General features: G+C 38.5%; 1 long non-coding RNA gene across 1 annotated transcript in view; it reads left to right on the forward strand.

Moving 5' to 3' along the window:
- The window catches only part of LOC105492620 (uncharacterized), an 89,452-nt gene extending 68,186 nt beyond the window's left edge, over positions 1-21,266 (forward strand). The window contains exon 4 of the long non-coding RNA XR_011609743.1: positions 21,254-21,266. This is a non-coding gene — a long non-coding RNA (uncharacterized lncRNA). The remainder of the gene's footprint in view (positions 1-21,253) is intronic.
- The last annotated feature ends 1,242 nt before the right edge of the window (positions 21,267-22,508 follow it).

A 22,508-nucleotide genomic window follows, 5' to 3' on the forward strand; every position in this document is an offset into this window, starting at 1 on the left:
TATTTTCTCCTCTCATTTGTGAAGAAGCAGGTCACTGTCTTTATATTTATTTTCAAATCAATCTTTATCCTTCTATCCAATTATATTTCCTTTATAGTTCTTGTACTTTTTTGCAAATATTTTAAAACAATATTATTTGTTATCTTGCTATCTCTCTCTGGGAGAATTTCAGCTCTAGACATTCAGCCTAGAAATTCAGGACTTGCTTTATCTTATCCAGTGCTGCAAACTCAGTGACCAGCAAAGTGCTTTGAACATAATCGGTGCTCAATAAATATTTGTTAAATGGATGAAGATGAATGAAAAGAATGAGGGTGAGGATGGCTTGAGGAATGGGTAGAAGCTTGCATTTTATCTAATACATGACAGAGATTGTAGAATAAATTGGGTATGTTTTTCTATGCTCTGTTTCAACAGTTAACTAAGTTGCTTTCTTCTTGCATGCCAGCTTATTGATGGTGGGTAGGTGGACTAAAAGCCTTTTGTGTTGAAGGAGGAAAACAAGCCTGAGATTTAAAAGGAAAAAAAAATGGTCTTAGTTAATCTGCAGGGTGGGTGAGAGCTTAGCCAATATGCTCTTTGGAATCCAGACAATTCAGTGACAGTAACACTAGGGTACAAGTGCTGGGGAGGTCAAATGAGTTGAGTTTGTGACATGTGCAATCACTCTGGATGTGTTTGATTTTCCTACAGTATTTCATGGTGACATTTAAATTTGAATGGGAAATGACCTTGTTTCCAGTTCCTTTCCTAGCCAGTATTGCTCCTTCAACAAATTCTGGTATGTTTTATCTAGTAGAGTTCTCAAGTATCTTAACAGTTGGAGTTTACAAGTTTATTTTCTAGTAGAAATGGTGATTTCAAGATGAGGGAGAAGTTGTAGGAGCTATTTATTTTTACTTTGTAAAAGGAATACCTTCCTGGCAAATACACAAGTCAATAAGCAAGCAGACCCAACAGCTTTCTTGGAAGGAGCCAGCCGCTGTAGGTATGGGAGAATTCCTTTGGCTAGCCTTAGCTTCCCTGTGCTTCTCTTGCACTTGTGTTGGCATAGTTGGTGGATGTTGTTATTAGCGGTGTGTCCTACACGCCATTCATTCACGGAATATGGCCCTGGGAGAAGAATCTTAATGTGAAAATAAAATAATCATTGTTCTTCATTGGCTTAGGGGACATCTCACATAATGGAAACACATCCCTAAATAGAAAGACCTCAATTCAGAAAAAGAAAGAAAGAAAGAAAGAAAGAAAAGGTGAGGGGAGAGAGATGTTCTCAGTGGAATCAGCCGGAACTGAAAAATTAAGATTTTGTTTTGTGCAATGCTAGTTGCCTTGCCAGTCTCAAGCTGGCACTGTGGGCTTGCTGGAGCTGCTGAGCCTGAGCTGAGGAAAGGAGACAGTTTGCTTCGGGTTTATTACCCAGCCTCACCATGCGTCTCAATATGTTTTTGATTTTGTATTTCAAAAATAAGGTGAATGATCTCGAAAGGAAATCATTGCAGGCGATTTTATTTTTTGCTTTTTCTAATGGACAATTAAAAAGCAATCCTGGTCCTATTCCAGAGATTTTCTCATTTCTCAGTACAACTGTAATTTAAGCACACTGAATAGTGTAATGGTGTTATTAGATATTATCGTGTTTATTTTATTCATGAAAATGTGTGACACACCTTATTTGTATTCTCCTCCAGGAAATGTCCTGGAATGGGTTTTGTCCTAGTTCCTTTTTGTGCCTGTCATAAGGTGTATGTTAGAATTTCATTTCCTAAAAATAAAATAAATTTTTTTTTTTTGGAGAGCATAATGATTTTGAGCTTTGAGGAGTTTCAATAGACTATTGTTGTTTGTTTTCTTACAAGGATCCAGCCCACCAAGTCGCACTATGACACACTTCCTATGTCCATGGCAGATATTTATATTTCAAATTAAAACAACTATAATTTTCTTCTGAAATTTTTTTGGAATTTTGTTTTTCGTGATCTATGAGGTAATTGGAGATACCTCAGGCTGTCACAAAACAAGAGCTGGGAGTCACTGCTTTAGTGATTAGCACTTTGTAAGCTTTCAAAAAATATTAAAACCAGAATAGATTATCTAATTTCTAGTGGGTGGATTCACTTTAGTATAATGTAATGAGTTAACAAATGCTCAGAAAGGAGGTTGTGGATCCAGAAAGATGGCTTTTGCAGAAGGCTTTTATCCAAATTAATTCAAAAAATAACAGGAACAGTTGTGTATTGAGGCAGAAGGAATAAGGTGACTCAATTAAATGACAGAGAAATCTCCAGGAAAAAAAAAAAAACTGTCTTAAGTCAACCCAACCCTAACAATACAATTTTCATCACTGAAGTCAATAATCCTGTAATAAATGCATAATAACTTAAAAAAAGGATTCTTTTAATAAGTACTTTTGTATGATTGGCTATGAATCAAATATTGAAACCAAATATTGCTTTTCTTTACTTTAAAAATGATAAAGTTATCTTCTATGTCTCTAAAGAGAATCTTAAGTGAGAAAAATAAAAAAAAGTAATTTGCAAATAAATTCACCTGCTGCATTTGTGCCTGAAGCATCCTATATTTACCTAATTCATTTTTGGCCCTTGCTTAGCTCTAGCCATGGCCACACACTGAGAAATTAATGCCAAGTCCTCCCGGCTTGCTGGAACATTTGCACAGGCAGCAGTGAATAAGCATGGGTATAGCAAGCCTTAGGGTTTGGGTCCTACTCAGGAGGGGTCTTCAGAGCTGGTCTTCAGCAGTTTCTGAAGAACCATTGTGCAGTCTCACTAATTGGTACTGTTAGCCTGTTGCCATTTCAGGAAGGAATTCGGTCCCTGCCTACAGTTAGAGTTGGGCTCAACACACTGGTAGTTCTGGATTGAGAGAGCTCAGAATCCATCAAGTTGATACTAAAACCTAAATCTTCTTTGTGGTTTTCTGTGATAGATTTCAGAAATTTTTGCAGTGATCATGGATAGATAATTCACAGAAAAAGTCGAGTCAGTTAACAGGTAGGCTGAGAGAAGTTATGTTATCCTGAAAACACTTCTGTTTTCTAGTTTGAGCATCTTTTGGTAGGGATGTCTGGTTTGAGCTTCATGAGTTTTTTGCCTAGTGGTCTGCAGGGTAATTTACATTCCAAAAGATAGGCTAGGCTGTCTTCCTCCTGCTCCTGAAACCTCTGGGAGGTGTTCCGATATCTTCCACATAGTTGTTTCCACAGCCTGTTTTGGGAAGATAATCCTCTATCACTTGATCAATACAGGTAGCATCTACCTAATACTCCAGTGGTTTTGATTATATTTTCACTATAACTTTTTCCAAGGAATAAAATCCTCTACTGTCTTTAAAAGAGGATATTTAATATTATTTGGAAAATAATCTGTTTCATTGTTAACTTTTCCTCATCTTTACCATCTAGATTTGCAGGTACAAATACAAGTGAAGAACCACTTATACCAGCAACGATGCTGTGGTCCTAAAGGTGCCAGCTCCTGTATACTTCCCCCTCATTTATTTCTTTTCTTAAAATTAAATTTTCATTTATGTAGTTTACTTCTTAGCTCTCTGCTATTTTTGTATTTATATCTCATAATTCAGGATTTGCTTGGAATGTAAAATACATTTCAAGCTTGAGGAAGAACAAGACTAGATAAATTCATGACAAGTAGCCCCTTGTTTTCTTTTCCAGAATGATTGAGAAGGGGAGCAATTGGTCCCATTCTACTTGGGGGCAATTAGGCTTTCAGTCTGTGGCTCAGTTCACGGGCACCCAGTGCCAAGGTCAAGGGTTTGATCCTCATGTAGGTCAGTTTGCTGCGTGTTTTTTCAACAGATTGTGTGGAAAGTGTGCAGTCACTGGGAAATGCCGGTTATTAAGGGGACTAGCGAACAGATGGGTGGTGGGTGAAAATCTAGCCTCCCTCCTGGAAAAACAAAGCCTGTGCCATACTGTCTTTTTTTTTTTTTTTTTTTTTTTTTACATCTGGACAGAATGCACCACTTAAAATGTGAGCTTGTTACTCAACCTCCCTTCATCTCTGTTTCCTCATCTGTAGAATGGAGATAAGATTTGCTCCCTTTCTACCTCACCAGGATCTGTGAAGATTAGATAATGGCTGTAAAGTCCTTATACAAAGGTACATGCATTACCATAAACAACGAGATTAGCTGACAAATAAAAAAGAAAATATTGAAAAGACCCCGAAAGTGTATTGCTTAATACTTTTGGATTAGTATCAGTAGTTTGCAGTGCAATCCATTTGGAGTTTGGTTTGGCTGAAAAAAGTTAGGTGTGAGTTGTATGACCTCTCTATTTATTAGTAAGGTTAAAAATGGTTTGGTAGTGAACATTTGTATTAATAAAAACAAAGTGGGCTTTGAATCTGAAACAGGTTTCATTTGAAAAGGAGGTGAAGGCGAAGGTCTCTAGGAACATATGTGCCACTGAGGAATATTTGCATATATTTGATCTGCAAGCACGCTTCAGTGATTTTCACAGTATACCTTGGAGTTTAGGTTGTAGCAAAGAGCCGTTGCCATTGCTCAGCAGCACGGTCCGCTCTCTCCAGCTTTATTATGGCATACAGCGACAACTTCAATTTTAGTGTTAAAAAAAAAATCCTCTTCACTTAATTCAGACAGTGACCTGCAGGCCTCATTCTGACTGAAGGAGCCATTCAGAATACTTCCAGACAAAAGCAGGGCTTTTTCCTAGCAACCAGATCAAAGCCAAATCTCCCAGAATAGCTCCCTCCCAGGTTTCCTTTGGCGCATAGGTTCACAAGGATTGTAAGGCTCGTGGTATCCAGTTCAAACTTCTCTTTCACACTGCAATGGAAAGGAAAACTCCTGAGGAATTTTCACAGACTCTGAAAGCTGGCGAGCATTGCAAAGAGCACTTAATCCTGGGAGAACATGGTGGTCATTGGGAGCATCCCTAACTTTGTTATCGCCTGCATCTGCGTGTACATTCTGTCAGACTCTCAGAGAATGAGGTCTCTGTTTCCTTTCTGCCAGTACCTAATATCAGCTATGCCCAGGAGCCGGCTGATGAAGACTTCCTGTTTGTTTTGAGTCACTGTTAGAGTGATAAATATACTTTAGCTTTCTGCTTCGAGAGGAAAGAAACCAGCTGCCCTGAACTAAAGAGAAAAATGCAGAAATTCCACTGAATGGCCCTGTTATCATGGAGTTTCAAGGGCAGCATAAAAATGGAAACTATAAGCCTGGGCAAAGTGAATAATTTCCATATTAAAGCATTTTGCTGTATGCATAGATCTAAGTTGTCTTTAATCATTTAGGCAAACCATACATTTTTCACTCTTCTAAGACTAACTCAGCATTGTTTAGAAATTTTTAAAAAATGTAAACTTACACTACAGAGTAATCGTGAGTTATATAAATAAACAATTACAGTTGTGGTTTTTTGATCTGACCACAAGCTTTTAATGCCTTTTTTTTTTTTTTTTTTTTTTGCATGAACATATAATGCTTCTGGATAAACAATAATGTTTACATTGTCGGGGCATCCACTGTTGTATTGAGTCATTTACATACATGATTATTTGGATATAGAGTAACCCAAGAACAAAAGAATATTATAAAATTATTTAAAACAAGAATGACAGGAAATCCTTTGCAGCTTAAATAGCACTTCTTAAATAAACCCATAGAATTTCTAAGTTGTGTTTAAGTCTCATTTTTGTCCTTTTATTTTGAACAGATTTTGGATTTGATGACCAGTGTCCTTTGAGTGGAAATCACTATGTTAACTCGGACCTGGAAGACAGTGAATTTAGAATGCCTTGTTGATCTGAATGTCTTCATCACTGCATTCGGCAGGCTTTTTTTTTAAAGCTTGCTATAGACTTAACTTCTAGAATTTGCAACTTGTAAAACGTGGCAACAATTTGCATGTGCTTGGAGTTGCTTATTTCCTCCCAATAGGTATGGTCTCTTAAAACTATTTCTAATAGTAGAAGATGAGTAATTTGCTAATAATCTATGATAAATCTTTCTGTTCAGGATGAAAGAAATGTTTAATTAGAAAATTCAAAATAAAATTAGCATTAACACTTTCATGCTGTCAAATTAGTGATGTAGATATGGAGGCAGGATGGTGTGCATCAGCCTTATGTCAATGTATCTGGATAAATTTATAAACTAAGACTTAAAAATGCACATGATTAGCTGTATGTAAAGAGATTCCTCAACATACTAAAGTTAATGATTGGGACATCAACACGGTGGCTTCCTAGACAGGAGAATTACAGTGCCAAAGACTTAATGGAGAATGGGTCCTTAGCTTTTCAAAGCTCACATTAAAGGAAAATCATGTGAAAGCAGCAACCCATAAAGGAGGACATGCATTTGCAGATGCTCTGCACGTCAGTTCAAACAAAGCCAATTATGCTAAATATTGTTTTTACTTTATAAATACTTTATGCTGTGTGTCTTTTTTATATTCTCACTTTACTGACAGAGGGAGGAGGAGAAGGAAGCATTTTAAAAACATGACTAAGGGTGGATGGATTAAAGAACTGAATAATATATTTTCTTGTCATAATGGAGACCTGTATGTACATGAACTTAGAAATAATAGAACCAGAGAATGGACGGTATTAGGAGGAGAGGAAAAAAAAATAGCGAATCCAGTGTTTTCTGTGGGTAGGAAAGAAGGGTATAAAATTTATTAGATAAGTGTATTGCAAAGCTAAGTGTGACAGGGAACAATTTTAGTGGATATATCTGCTTCTGTACTTTTAAGAAGAGGTTAGAATTTGACATAAATAGATGAGATAGGGGTTTAGGTGAGGTGTTTTTGGTAAAATCTATCATTTAAAATAAAATGGAACTTTAATTGGGTGGGACCTATCACTTACCAAATGTAAAAAGGTGTGATAAAACCGCCCTTTACTTTTTTCAGCACCGTTGAATGTCAAATATCTAGTGCTGAAGTGAAACTATTATGGTCAAATTGATAATACACATGTCAAATCATCATTCTTCTCAGCAACAGTAATTGCTTAGATTGTTTAAAACTAGCTTTGGTTGTGATGGTACATTTGTGATCCAGCCTTAAAGAATGAAAAAGCTGTAGGAATTCTCCCCACTTATAACCAACATCCATTTCTACATGATTGAATAAGAACGTAATAATCACATCTTATGTTTGCAGATACCACTACAATTTATGAAATGCTTTCACTTGTAACACCTCAAGTGATCCTTGGTTGTGTCTGGTTCTGGTTGTAAATGGGAACAGTAACAGGTGGTCCTCTGTCCTATGCCAGCGGCCATGACGCCAGCAATGTGGTTCCTTTTTAGGGGGCAGCCATGTCCCCCATCCTGCCTAACAACATTTCAGGAGCATCTTCCTATGAAGCAGATGCTGGCAAATGAGTATTTTTGAGTGTAGTCACTTGCAGAAAAGTGAAATCAAAATGTGTTCCATAGCAATTAACCCCATATTTCCCTAAACTTACTGTGACACCACATTCCAGATTGCAAGAGTTTTAGACTGTTCTTTTGAAGAAGGTGAGGAATAGGCAGGGGAATAACGACTATGAGATATTTAGAATCATTTACTGTGTGAGTAAAGGGTTTTAAAAAAGAATTTTTACTAGAAGTAATGAGGATGAGGAGGGGTTTTTCACACCTGTTTTCACACTTATGAGGTGATAAGTCCAGCCCTCACAAAATAAAATGGCAGGTTTCACACTAAACCCACCCAGGCGTATTCCTCTAGTCTCCTAACTCATTTACTCTTTGAGAATAAAGAGGCAGAGGCAAGATCGCTTGCTTAAATGAGTGGCGGAGAGTAGTTCCTGTCATTCTTGCTTTGCATGCTGTCTTCCAGACAGATGTATACGCCATGCTCTGCATATCATGTATGGATCTCCAGACCACCATTGCTAGTCTCCAATGACTCACTCTAGACCAACAACCTTCTTCTTTGTGCTATTACTCTTGATCTTTATATTCAATGACTTAGACAACTGCATTTATAAATTTTCCCAACTGGACTCACACACAGTTTCTACATGTCTTGGGTTCTCTTGACCACCATTTCTATCCTGCTTCAGTTACTCATTGACATGAATATAATTTATTTCACACCATATTTCACTTCTCAAAATGCCTACGTGATCACAATCTAGAGTCATGGAACATTCTTCAAGTGGAATCAACCTCAAAGATTATGTAGGGCAATATCTAAAAACCAACTCTTGTTTACTGACTCTCAAGCTCATTCTTTAGCATTTTTCATCAGGTCAGGAAATGCCACCCTCATCTACACAGTTGTTGAAAAGAAAAACTCCCAGAACTTCTGCTTGGTTCTTATGACCTTCACCACCCTCCATCTAGTCATCAGTCAATCTTATCTTCTTGCTATCCTAAATCTATCCAATTCATTGTCAAGAACCAGCCATCATCTCTCGCCTTGATATGGTAAAAGCTTAAAATGCACCTCCTTGCTGCATACTCTCTCACATTTTCCTGTGTTATTTTCTACATGTCACTTTCTGAAACTTTGTGGATTTGCTTCCTTTGTGATTTTCTGGCTCTGCTACCTCTTACTAGGATATCAGTTCCAGGAGAGTGGATACATTGAGTATAGAGTGCAACATTGGAGGCACTCAATGAATATTTGTTGAGTAAATGAATTCCTCCTACACAGACTAGAAATATGGGTCACAAAGAAGTTAAGTGCATTTCTTAGGCTCATAAGATTAGTTAGTAAATCTACAGCTAGAATTTAGGGCTCAATTCTCTGTCTAAAGCTCTTGTCATTTTCCATATTGTGGCTACTATTGTTATTACCTTGTAAGACTGTATTATATAGATTTAGGAATGCTGTCCTCAGAGCTTCTGGCTTGCACTGTGGGTCTGTCTGGAAAGTGAGTGCAACTAATTATAAGATCAGTAACTAAGTGGCTGGCTAAAGTCCAACACAGACCTGTTGCAATAAATTCTACCCTTTAGTAAAATTTTAGCATACTGTCCAATGTAGGTAAGTAGCTTTAAAGACCTCTACAAACTTTAAACTTCTAGGTGATCATCCAATATTATTTTAGTGGTAATGTCACTTTGAAATATAAAACCATTTAATCTTTTTTTCCTTCTTTCTTTTTCCTTTTTTTCTTTCTCTCTCTTTCTTTTTCTCTCCTTCCTTCCTCTCCTCCCTCCCTGCCTTCCTTTTCTTTCTTTATTGATGGAGTCTTGCTATGTTGCCCAGGGTGGAGTGCAGTGGCTATTCACAGGCATGATCACAGTGTACTACAGTCTCAAATACCAGGCCTCAAGCGATCTTCCTGCCTCAGCCTCCCAAGTGGCTGGGACCGCAGGTGCATGCCACCACACCCGGTCATTTAATTTTTAATGTAGTCTTTCCTTCTGTCTCTGAGAAGTACATTTCCATCTTTTAAGGCCTATCTTTCTTCCTGTGCTTGGGTTTTGAGTCCAATTTTTTAGTCTCTTTTGAGATTTTGTTTACTCATGCAATGGTAGCCTCTTTCGTACAACCCTGCCTTTCCCTCTTCACTGCCTTCGTTTGTAAGCTACAGTGCATGGGCATTAGAGTCTGGACCTCAGTTGAACCAGGCTCTTTCACTTACAAGATTTTTGGCAGTGGACAAGTTACTTTATTCTTCTGAACCTTGATTTTCTTGCACGTAAAATGGGGATAAGGGAGGGCAATTATGTAGATTAAGTAAAAAACATATAAACTTCCTGACATATAGTGTGCACCAAATGATAGCTATAAACATTATAAAAACAAACAGATTTCGCTTATCTGAAAAAAGCATTAACAGAAATGAAGACAACGCCAACATTCTCTTAGCTCTATTCTCCCTAATTAACACTTTGTTGCCTATCAATTATGTTCATGGGCAAAATTCTTGAAAAATAAGCTCTATATTTATATTTTTCCCTTTCTCATAATACTGTTATATCTGGACAGACTAGAAACATGTGCTGTTCAGTATCAAATGTTACACTCTTGATTTTTCCAGGCAACCCATGGTTATTATTAGAAATTTCGTATTTCTCATGCATCTATGTTTTTATGTTGTATTGTGAATCCCAGTCACTTAGGAGAATGAGGCAAAGTTCACTAAGCTAGCCTTGTGGTCCAAGACGGCTGGGATTTTCTGCTGCAGGAGAAATATTCCATAGTCTTCTAGAGACCATCAGAAGAACCATGTGGCATCAAGTACCCTGCCTAACTGGGTGGTGGGTTCGTGGATAGAGTTCTAGTCAAGATTAATATATTTAAGAATAAAGAGGCCGGCCACGGTGGCTCTCGCCTGTAATCCCGGCACTTTGGGAGGCCCAGACAGGTGGATCACGAGGTCAGGAGATCGAGACCACCCTGGCTAACATGTGAAGCCCACCTCTACGAAAAATATAAAAAATTAGCTGAGCGTAGTGGCATATGCCTGTAGTCCCAGTTAATTGGAGGCTGAGGCAGGAGAATAGCTTGAACCCTGGAGGTGGAGGTTGCAGTGAGCTGAAATTGTACCACCGCACTTCAGTTTGGGCAACAGAGTGACACTCTGTCTTGGAAAAACAACAAAACAAACAAACAAACAAACAAACAAAAAACAGGATAAAGAGAGGTGTGCCATTATTTGGAGGAGACCAAAACAGAAATTTAGAGGGGATTAAATTGCCAGTATAGGAAACATGTCTCTTCAGGTGATTCTCTCCAGGGCGATGCACTATTTTTTAGAGCTAAGGGTGCCGCTGGAAGGTATGGCTGAAGATAGAACTTTATAGGAAGTTAGATAGAACTTTATAGGAATGATGATCCATTCACCATAACAAATCTACTCTTGGGAAAGGTGAGACGTGAGTGGTTCTCCCAGAACTGCCAGAAAAATCTTGTCATAGATTGTGTAGATCTGTCTATGGAGACAGACTTCATCTGAGGATCATGATGAACAGTGGGTAGCTGCTCAATTGGCCTGTAAATAATAATGACTTATTAGGTTTTGTGACTTTTTTTTTTTTTTTTTTTTAAATTAAATGTCCTTCTGCTACACAAAGTAACCAGAGTTCTTGCAAGTGTAGTTTCCAAGTATCTGTTGTGGAGCTCCAAACCAAAGACACGGAAAACATCTAGACACTTACCTAGGTTTCAGTGCCGCACTCTTCATTGGAAGAAAAGGGGCTTCTTTACAGAACTTGAGCAGCAACCCAGGTTGCACTCATTCTTATTTTTCTTTCTTTTTTTTTTTTTTTTTGAGACGGAGTCTCGCTCTGTCGCCCAGGCTGGAGTGCAGTGGCGCGATCTCGGCTCACTGCAAGCTCCGCCTCCTCGGTTCACGCCATTCTCCTGCCTCAGCCTCCTGAGTAGCTAGGACTACAGGCGCCCGCCACCGCGCCCGGCTAATTTTTTGTATTTTTAGTAGAGACGGGGTTTCACCGTGGTCTCGATCTCCTGACCTAGTGATCCGCCCGTCTCGGCCTCCCAAAGTGCTGGGATTACAGGCGTGAGCCACCGAGCCCAGCCTCATTCTTATTTTTCTATCCCCTAATGTGCATTACCCTACCTGGCCAAATACAAATTACCGGTTCCATGCTGACCTAACCCATCTTAAGGAATAAAATACCTACCACATATTTTCTCCTAACAGCTAAAATTTTTTGAGCTGAGAGTTTCAAATATTTTATTTTAGTTGGAATACTACAAACAACCAGTTACTGAAGATTAAATTGGGTCAACCTTAATAGAACTGTGTTATATTCAGGTCTTATGTGAAGTACCATAGGCATTTTGAGGCCTCTGGGGTGCCTCTTGGTATGTGGTCCCTCAAGGGTTTTACTTGCAGCAAGGACGAGATTGCTTGAATAGAGAGCGAATCTATCTCCTTTTATTGTTTTGTATTATATTTATCATCATCTTATCTTCACTGCGTGCCAAACAGTTTTCCATGGAATGATTTATTCTAATAATTAAAAGAAGGTAATATTCTTTTGGTGGATGACTGTTTTGTCTGAGTTATAAAATATAATTTGCCTTTTTCTTTATACCATTGTTCCAGAAAAGATTTGTCTTTAATTAGTTTGAGGTGTATTGTGGCTTACCTTTGTCTCCAAGTAAAAGATTTTTCTTTTTCTTTTCTTTTTTTTTTTTTTTTTTTTTTGAGACGGAGTCTGGCTCTGTCACCCAGGCTGGAGTGCAGTGGCCGGATCTCAGCTCACTGCAAGCTCCGCCCCCCGGGTTTACGCCATTCTCCTGCCTCAGCCTCCCGAGTAGCTGGGACTACAGGCGCCCGCCGCCTCGCCCGGCTAGTTTTTTGTAGTTTTTAGTAGAGACGGGGTTTCACCGTGTTCGCCAGGATGGTCTCGATCTCCTGACCTAGTGATCCGCCCGTCTCGGCCTCCCAAAGTGCTGGGATTACAGGCTTGAGTCACCGCGCCCGGCCTTTTCTTTTTCAAAAACAGATGAATTCTAAGTTGACAAGGTAAAAAATCTGCAGCAAGAGTAGAAATGCTAAGATTTCCCATTAAGAAGTTGCTTCTAAGTTGCTACAATTGAGCATTAGGTATTGAACACCAATTAAAGAAATACTTGTTTGCATTATGTTAGATGTAAATTAGGTGACTCATTTTCTTCATCCCTTTCTCTATATTTATTTTTAATCCTATTCTGAAGCAGGAACTAGGACCAAACAAAATTAAAGCATCTTTTCGGTTTGATTGGCCTCATATTCTTCAAAGAGCTGAGTATGACTCACAACCTGTCCCCCTTTTGTTAGTAATTAAAGTGAGACACCAAAAGATTTTATAAGCTCATAATAGCAGATTAAATATCAAGACTATAGCCCACTGAACAACTCTGCTATGTTAAATTGATACTGTTGAATATTGCCCTCAGACCATTTTAATATTTAATATTATAGGATGGCCACAGAAAAGTAGAGTAATGAAAAACAAACATTATATTTTGTTGCTTTCATTTTTGTTGGAAAGGGGTTTTCACACTGAATGGAAAAGAACCTAAGATAAATAATGGGCCTATAGCATCTATTGCTTTTGTTGCATTGACAAATACTCCTATAGAATGGTGGTGGGCATTTCTTTCTACTGAAAAAATCTATATTCTTTTTCTCTTAACTAAAGCAAGTCATGGACATCATAGGAAATTTAGGAAGCACAGATAAATAACATGAAGAAAATTAGAGACCGTGCTTATCTCACAACTTAAGAACATCACCATCGTTAACATTTTGGTGCACATCCTTTTAGGCATGACACCCCTGCATGTTTATGCACACATTTAAAAAGAGTGCAAATCTTACTGTAACCTTTAAAATCTCTATTCACATAAGAATGTCCATTGGATACATTTCAGTGTCATTAAATAGTCCTTCATAACGCTCTTTGTCTTGGCCGCGCTGTTATTTATTTAATCAATCCCCTAGTGTTGAGCATTAAGGTTGTTTCCAATCTTTTCAAGATTATAAATATGGTTGGCATAAGTGTTCCATGTAGCCAAATATTTGCTCACATGCCTGATTATTTCCTTAGAGCATATTTCTAGAAGTGGAATTGCTGAGTCAAACATGTAATGAATTTTAGACTTTTTAGTGTCTTTTTCTTCAGAAATATTGTATTATTCACATACTAAATTTGTTTGTAGCTTATCAGTTTGGTATTTTCAAATCTCACAGTTACTTCTTTTGTAAAATTTAAACATAGTAACTGTGTGGTGCTCCAAATTGGTAATAATAGGGTCCAAAGGAATTGGCTAAATTCTACAATGCCCTGATTCAGTTGTATTAATTTGGCATAATTCTTTTCCTGCCTGCTTTTAGCTAGCTGTATTTGGATCCATCATATGTTTTACCATTCTTCGCAAAAAGTTTCTAAGAAATTGAAAAAGAGAGCCCAAAAGTTGCAGTCTTAAATGGAGTATTAACCCTCAATCCAAATTCAGCCAAATGTCATCCGTCAATCGTAGGCCAACGTAAAAAGGAAGAATTGTGATAATATTAACCAGTAAAAGGTTCAATGATAACTCTGAAGCAGAACACATAACCCATTCACCCAGGAGGGTATAATACAAATTAATGTGCTCACCACTGGCAAACTTTCCCAAGCTCATCCAGGTTTTCTGCTCAGATGACATCTGCAGGAAAAATGCCTACACATAATTTTATCCTTTAATCTTGTCTTTTCCAAACTGTTATTTTTTTCTTTTGCAAAATTTAATATGGAGTGCGGTAGATATTATGTATTTTAGATTTCAAATTGTAAAAAAAAAAATACATTTTGATATTCTCAATTATGTCTGTAAACCTCTTTATAAAGTATAAAATCTATTTGGGAGAATGTACCAGCAGAGAAAAACAATTAAAATGTCAACCTGTCAATCAAATCTTTCTCCACTTCCACCACTAAAAAAGTTTCTAGCCTCAAAAAGGAACTTGATTCTCGGCAATTTCAGCCTAAAATGCTTCTTCAGCTTTTCTTAGACTTTGGCCATCTCAAAACGCAAGTGAAGACAAAATTGGCCCATAAGATGAATTTTTGGTGAATGAACTTATATCTTAAAAACTAAGCTGTTTCACTTCCTCGTGAAAAAACAGATTTCTTGAAGATAGGTTTCCATTTCATGTTTGTAATTCTGAAGTGCCTAATCTTTGATACATATTTGGGTGGAATGAATGAAAATATCCTACCTCCCCACAAAAGCAAGATATGTTTATTACTGGCTACATGTTGTAGTAGAGAGATTGCCTCAGTTAGGAGGGGGTCAAATTGTCCAGTTTCTCCTTCCTGTGATACCAGCTACTAGTCATTAGTCAAGTTACTAAATCTCACTGAATTTTAGTTTTTATAGTTATGAAATGATGAAAGAAATAAATTTTCTCCTTAGAGAACAGGTGCTTTAAGATCAAGAAAAATGAAATAATAAAATATTGCATAGCCTGGTCAGCACATTACAAATGAAAATTATTATTATTTTGAAGATGTGTTACTATTTCCTCTATTAAGATTCCTATTTTCCTGTGTTTGAGCTGGAATGATAACCTGTCAGCCTTCTTAGTAGATAGTATTTAATTTTATTTTAAATTTAATATCTAAGGATGTTTTAAATAGAAGTGGCAATTATATGTGCACACAATTTTAAAACTGTATTTAATTATTTTTCTTTCTTTTGCTTCCCTCTTTTTTTAATCGAAGGGTAACATACTTGCAGAAAAGTGCCCAAATCATTGGTGAAGAAGCTCATGTAAACAGCAACTTCATCAAGAGGTCAGCATGTCAGAAATTCCCTCATGCCCTTTCTAATCACTACCCAACTCCCCCCACCCCAGAGGGGACCAGGATCCGGGCTTCCAATACTGTCACTTAGTTTTCCAAAATATCATGTCAAAATGGAGTGGAATCAGGGCATCTGCCAAGGTGTGTGACCGCAAATTCTCCTCTGGGCAATTTGTCTGTGGGCTTCCCTTCTGTACTTTAAAACTAAGGAGGCTAAACCTTTAAGGTTCTTTTCCATCTCAACATTTAATGATTCTGTTAAAAGACGCTCTGTATGTTTAAGTTAGCACCATTTTTATACAACATCTACTGCGGTTTTTCATCTCAGGTGGAAGTTCACAGGAGGCATGTGCTAAATGAAAGGTGGCCAGTTAACTATATCCTCTACCATGAATAAAACCAAACTCCTAACCCAATATGGGCCCAAGAGGAGTAGGTGAACAAGGACTGATGAACTGAAGGAACTGAGGGCATTCCATCTCTCCCACAGTGCTGGAAACATTGCCTCAGAGCACTCTCTTCTGCTTAGTGCCTTGGGCGACAGCACCGTACACAAAGAGCAGAAAATCCCCTCTAATTTGATCATTTTAGATGTACCATTCAATTATGGGATGAATATAAACTTCCACCATTTAGCAATTAAAATACTGTTTGGGTAGCAATGTAGACTACATAAGTAATTAAGATCTCCTTTTGGTCTTACTGGTATCTAGAAGGAACCTATCATTCTATGACTTCTGTCCTCAGAAGCTGAGTGAGATGAGGAAGAACAAATTAGGATAACTTCCTCCAAAAGTCAAAACAGTAAGCCCTGCCGCCTTCCTCCAGTCTGTGGCACATACTGTGCCATGGTGTGAGTTTTCTGTAGTTGTAAGAGTCTCTTTATCATGAGGAATTTATTTAAAAGGTTTTACTCTATAATCTCTCCTGAACGATTTCTTCACAGGGAAGGATTCATTTTTGAGTCAACCAAAGAGAAAAGTGAGTGAGAACCTACTTTCTAATATGCCCAGGACCCCGAGACACTAAGTCCCTGAGGGAAACTACTCAAATCTCCAGGACTCCAGGGACATATTACTCCAATACTTCCTGTTCTGGGCCTGAACCAGGACAGAAGTCTTGATCCCTGATCCAAAGTAATCTCTTCCCCAAGATGTTCATGTGGAGAAGTGGAACTCAAGTCTCTTTTCCTTGGGAAACACTGCATACAACCACACGGCCCATGGAAACAACAAAAACTTGATTGTTCCCAGTCATGGTGCCTCAAAGTCTGTTTTCAGTTCCTGGTCATGGCTGCCCAGGTTAGGGGCATGGTGAACCACAGGTTCACACAATGTTATGTGCCACATCTTGATCCAATGTTAGCAAGGACAAGAGACACACACGTATCCTCCTCTGGTCAGTTATGGAAGGTGTCTTTCCACTCCTTCTGCAGGGGAATCCGTATTCAACTGAGAATGAGCAGTTGTCTCCCCTGTAGCCTTGTTGGTTGAGGAGAATGCTTTCTGCTTACCTTTGTTAAAACTGCTTAAATACAATTACACTCCCAACCAGCATTTCCCCTGGCTCTTCCAATGTCCAACAAGAAACCCAACTCCCAAATCTAAACACCAGACAAGTAGCTTGAAAAATGAAAATAAATGTTCAAATCCAAAAGCTGTGTGCTTCTGTGATTGAAAATCTTTTTCTTAGCGAGTGGGAGTTGCTTTCATCATTGCTGGTCATATGTTTTTGTTTTTCATTTTCTGGTGGAGAAGTTTTCTAGGGTATTTTTCAAACTTTCCAGCTTAGCAAAGCGTTGGCTAAAATTGAAAAGAGAACTAGGCGTCAAGTCGGAGGCAGCATTAGGTTTGTTCTTGTGGGGGGGCAGGTTGCTGACACAGCGAAAATAAGACAAAACATTTGAAACTTCTGGCTTTGTACTTCTCAAATGCCTCTTTTAGAAATCGCTTAAGTCGTTATTAACATCCACCACCCACCTTCCCTTTTTGGTCCTGACATTGGGTAATAATAGATAATGTTGACATATGTTCCCTGCTGGTCAGAAATACTATACTTCTGTGAAAGGTAACATTTTCAAACTATGACAAAATGTATTTTACTTGGACAGAACATTAGTTATTGGACTAATCTCAGAATGTGGGCTGTGGGGTAAAAGTTTTAACATTTTAGTTGTGGGAGAAAGTTTGCTGGGAGAGTAAAAGTATCAGTATGGGGTGTGTTTAGCTTTCACCATTTGCAAAGGTATTGGCTTGCTGTCAAACTCTCATGTCCTTAGGAATGTAAAGGAAACATTCTCAGTATGTATGAAGAACAGCTGTCCATGGACACAGCAACTTTTAAAAATGATTACACCCAACTTTCCTGCAGTATGGATTATGGAATCAAAAAATATTTTTTCACTGTGTACCAAAGAATTCCGTTTTACAGGCCAGTTTTGAAGCTTTTAACTGCATGAGACATATGCTGCAGTTCTGTTGTTTGCTCTCCATGTGATGTACTATGAAATGTGTTTTTTAAAAAGGGGGAAAAAGAGGAGAAAGGGAGAGAGTGAGAGAGAGGAAAGCGTGCAAATTCTTCTGATCAAATGTGGTCTTCAAAACTACTTTTGAAACTAATTTAGGGGATGAGTTAGGAAATGCCCCAGCTGGCTTCCATGCTACCGAAGTCTGAACAGCCCTTTGCGAAGCTGGAAAAATTGATTTTGTTTTGAAGGCTCGCACAGACTTTAGTGTTGTGGAAGTTGGACAGAGTTTTTATTGAATCTGGTCCTTTGTGTTTTATGACAGTCTGAATGGGTGTTAAGATTCCACGAATAAATCCCCTGCCATTTCTGAGATTTCTGATATAAACATGAGCTCCGTCAATTTGTTCTCTGCACAAATGTCTTTCAGAATGTTAACAAACATGGTGCATTGATGAGTGGGCTGGCCTATGGAGTGCAGTCTGCTTTACTTGGTAGGGCATGTTGCTATGATTTTTCTTTTGTTTCTCAATGCTATGGCCACCCAGAAATGGGGGCTGCTGGGGGTTGGTGAACTTCAAGACTTGAGGACGGGGGAGAGTTAGCTCAAGGCTGGTTGGAGAAGTGGTGTTAATGGCCTTCAATTGAAAGTTTGGCCAGACACCACATCAAGGGGATTGTGGATTGGCCCTCAGGAAATGTATTAAGTCTTTTCTTAAGTGCCTCAGGTGAATTACTTAGAGGAACACAGGTAGCAAAGAAGAGAATGTATTTTAAAAATATAATCTTTCTATACTCTGCATAAGGTTGTATTTTTTCAGTGTACTTTAAACTCAAATGTCAAATTGATAATACCCTAAAATTAGTTTCCAGCTAAATACTATAATTTAAAGCAAGCAAGCCAAAAATTTAAGTCTCAGTTTTTATGATAAAAATTAGGTCATGTACAATATAAACACTTTTGAAGGAGAATTATGATAGAGTTTCAGGAAATGTTATGTTCCACAATTAATGGTAGTGAAAAGTTGTATATTGTATAATTTGAAGTTTTGTAATGTGTAACTATCATTATATGTATAATTCTGAACTTAGCATTGGATTTTCATTTTGAAGCACAAGCCCAAATCTTAGTGGCCTAATCTTATTCTTCAGATATTTAATGCCCAGACGGGAGCTGTGATGGCTCCTAAGAATTTATTATGTGGTTAAACTGTCCAACAGTGTCCAGCTCTTTACTTGGCTTTTACATAATTGCCCTTCTAGGGTGGTTATCTGGTATATGGAGCCATTCCCCAGCCATATTCACCTCTACACATTGCCCTTCATGGGGACTTAGTACAGAACCTGGGTAATCAGTTTGGGGTTCAATTTACACTCACAATGGAATTGATGCATTAATGGGGATGTTTCATGGGAGATTTTAATACACTCTGTTATTGGCATTATAAATTGGGCCAGTTACTTGATGTACTTCTCTTTGTGGTCCGAATTCTGCCCTCTGTTTCTTACTTGAAATTCCCATTGAAGTAGTAATTACCAAGTGGAAGAATACTAAAAATGTTCAGCCAAATTCTGTTCTAAGCTGCTATCCTGTAACTCCCAATGAAGTTAATTACGACTTAGTAAGAACTAGTGCTACAGCATCTTAAGGGCTTTGGAACTCTGTGATCTGCCATCCAAGACACCAGGCCAGCAGCCTGCCTTTAAATATCTCAGTTTAAGAGGTGAATTGATGCTGTTGAAGGTAAGAAATGGCTATTGCCAGTAACTATATGTGTAATGGGGCTTAAATGGTAGAATTTAACATCTTTGAACCTCAGGAAGTTTGATCTTTTTGTAGATTTCCTCTTTGGGGAAGTCTGTTTCATGGAAGCTTTAATTCTCTTTAGTGCGCTGAGTCTGTTGATATGAGTTACCTCTTGTCCCATTCTCCCAAGCATCCCTTAACTGTAATAGTATATAATTTTTATTTCCATTAATTATATAACATTTGCTTAAGTCATCACTGCTTAGCTATTATCTCCTGGAGCTAAACCATTATCTTCCTTAAATACAGATGTTTATATTATGCATAATATAATTTCTTTCATAAGAATTCGTTATAACTTTTCAAAATACTTTGGCTCTCATTTAGCATACGTCTCAGTTTAGCCTTTTATTTTTTTTTAACGGACAAAAGGGCCCCATGACCTGTTGGCTAATGATGCAATATGCGCCATACTTGTAAGATTTTGTCATTGTGCAAATAGGGTTTCAGAGGAAAGGGCAGAACATTACCCATGGTTTGGTGTGAGTGCAGCTCACTATTAGGACCATCTGCTGAGTGGTCCCAGGGTAAGACTTTTTTGGAAGTTGGCATGTGGGGCTGCCCAGCCTCTGGGATCCTCTGGTTAAAAAAAACCCTGAGGACCCTAGTGGCCCAGAGACTATTTTGATGTATGTATTGGGAACCCAGCAGTTCAGAGACAGTCAAGGACAGTGACTCTTGTGGGAGTTCAAAGTCAGTTGAGATTGGGTTCACTTTGAAAGGCTAGGTCAGTGCCATAAAACAATCAACTCATCCTTGGAGTAGACTGGGTTTGGCAAGGACTTGATTTTACTGCCTTGGGGGTTGCCCAAGAGTTCAAAGCTACTTTCCTGTATGCTGCTAACAAAGCTACTGAGGGCAAAAGAGGCTCTGAAAATTCAGTTTCAAAATTAGAAGGATCTCAGGGCTAGGAGGAACTTCTTTTCTTCTCCCTTCTGTCTCTCCTTTCTTTCCTTCTATCCTCTCTTGCTCCCTCCTTCCCCCTTTCCTTCTCTCTATAAGCACTTATTGACCTCGTAGTATTTTCCAGGCATTGTAATGGCCACTGGGTATAAAAAAGGAAAGACATAGTTCCTGTTCAGGAGGAATTCACATTCTAGTTGAGGTGATGCTCAAGAAAAGCAGCAGTTATAGAGGTGATCTTGCATATGGGAGCACTGAGGAGGGGAGTCAGAGTGTGCAAGATTTTTAAGGCCTTGACCACTGAAAAGATTATGTTGTTTTCCTTGGTAATTAAACATAAAAACAATGTCAAACCATAAAGTCAGTGCAATGAAGACCAACAGAGTTTCCGTTTTGCCCAGATATTTCGTTGTTTTCAAAAAAAAATTTTAAATAAAATGATTTTTTGCTTTTGTTTTTGTTTTTGTGTTTTTGAGATGAAGTCTCACTCTGTTGCCCAGGATGGAATGCAATGACATGATTTCGGCTCACTGGGTGGGGTGCCTCCTAAGGCGATTTCCAGTGATTCCCTTGTCTCAGCCTCCCAAGTAGCTGGGATTACAGGTACCTGCCACCACACCCAGCTAATTTTTTGTATTTTTAGTAGAGACAGAGTTTCACCATATTGGCCAGGCTGGTCTTGAACTCCTGACCTCAAGTGATACACCCACTTCGGTCTCCCAAAGTGCTGGGATTACAGGTGTGAGCCACTGCACACAGACCAATGAAATGATTTCAAATTTTTTTTTTCTCAGCTTTATGATCATCTAGCACTGAAGACCTATTTGGCCATCCAGCATTGAAGACTCCTGATCCACGTTGGGCTTTTGGAGAAGACTTCTAAGAGGCAATGTTAGAGTTGAACTTTGAAGAACTTGAAGTTATGTAGGTCATGATGGAGTCGGTAAAGCGTCCTGGCTGGAGTAGTGGGAAGGGGAGGATTTTGTGGGTGGCGTGTGCTATAGGGCAGGTAAAGTTCACTGTGCAAGTGCATTGAGAAAAAGAAAATGGTGCCCATGGTTTGGTGTGATTGTAATATAGAGTTGGAATTTATGGAAATTAGGACTTGTTAGGACATTCTGAAAGCTTTGGATGCCATCTGCAACCAATGAGAAAATACTGAGAATTTTGAGTAAGAGAACAATACTTTAGAATAATAATTCATCTGACAGTGTAGAGAAGAGACTTGGGGATGGAGTTGAGGCTGGTGGTGGCTAGTCCAATTGGGAGTCTATTGTAGCATTCCCAGCAAATAGTAGGAGAGCCTCAACAGGGCATGTGAAATTTAAATGTTGGGGATGAGAGAGGAGAAGGTTCTCAGAATGGCATTTATGTATCTGACTTTTTGGCTTGGTGGTGAGTGATTTCATTCATTGAAATTTGAAAATTAGGCAGAGAAACATGTCTAGAAGGGAAATGGTATATTCTGTGTTTCACATCGTGGGTTAGATATGTTTCTGAGACATCAAGTGGTGAGCTGTATTGGCTTAGCCTAAGAGAAACACTGTATGTACATCTCGGAGCCGGAAAGTTGAGGCTGAAGGGGGTTGTGAGGGCTCCTTCTGTGCCATAATAATATATGGGAATTTATTTTTGTCCTCTATTTCATTTATTCATGCCTGACTCAATTTGCTCAGTATTTGTGAATTGTTATTGATGTATGTGTTCGTGTGTTAGCTAGTGTGAATCTCTGTTGACTGTGGAATACTGTTTCTCAGCCACTAACATTGAGTCTTACATTGAGCCGATCAAATCTTTTAATTTTCTGTGGCAATAATTTACCATAATCCAAGTTCTCTGCTCTCAGGTAAATACAGAGAAATTCTGCTTTGCCTCTCACCTATGACCTGCTAGGGTAGCAGGGGCTAGAGGTGGGTCAGTTGTGGAAATTGAACCAAGGGCAAATGATAATTTTCTAGGCCAATGCAGGCCCAGCTCTGTGAAATCTCCAGACACTGGTACTGGACATTTCACTGATATCAGAAATAGGAGCTTGGGGATATAACATAA

This window comes from Macaca nemestrina, chromosome 11 (assembly GCF_043159975.1).
Source record: "Macaca nemestrina isolate mMacNem1 chromosome 11, mMacNem.hap1, whole genome shotgun sequence".
Classification (NCBI taxonomy): Eukaryota; Metazoa; Chordata; class Mammalia; order Primates; family Cercopithecidae; genus Macaca; species Macaca nemestrina.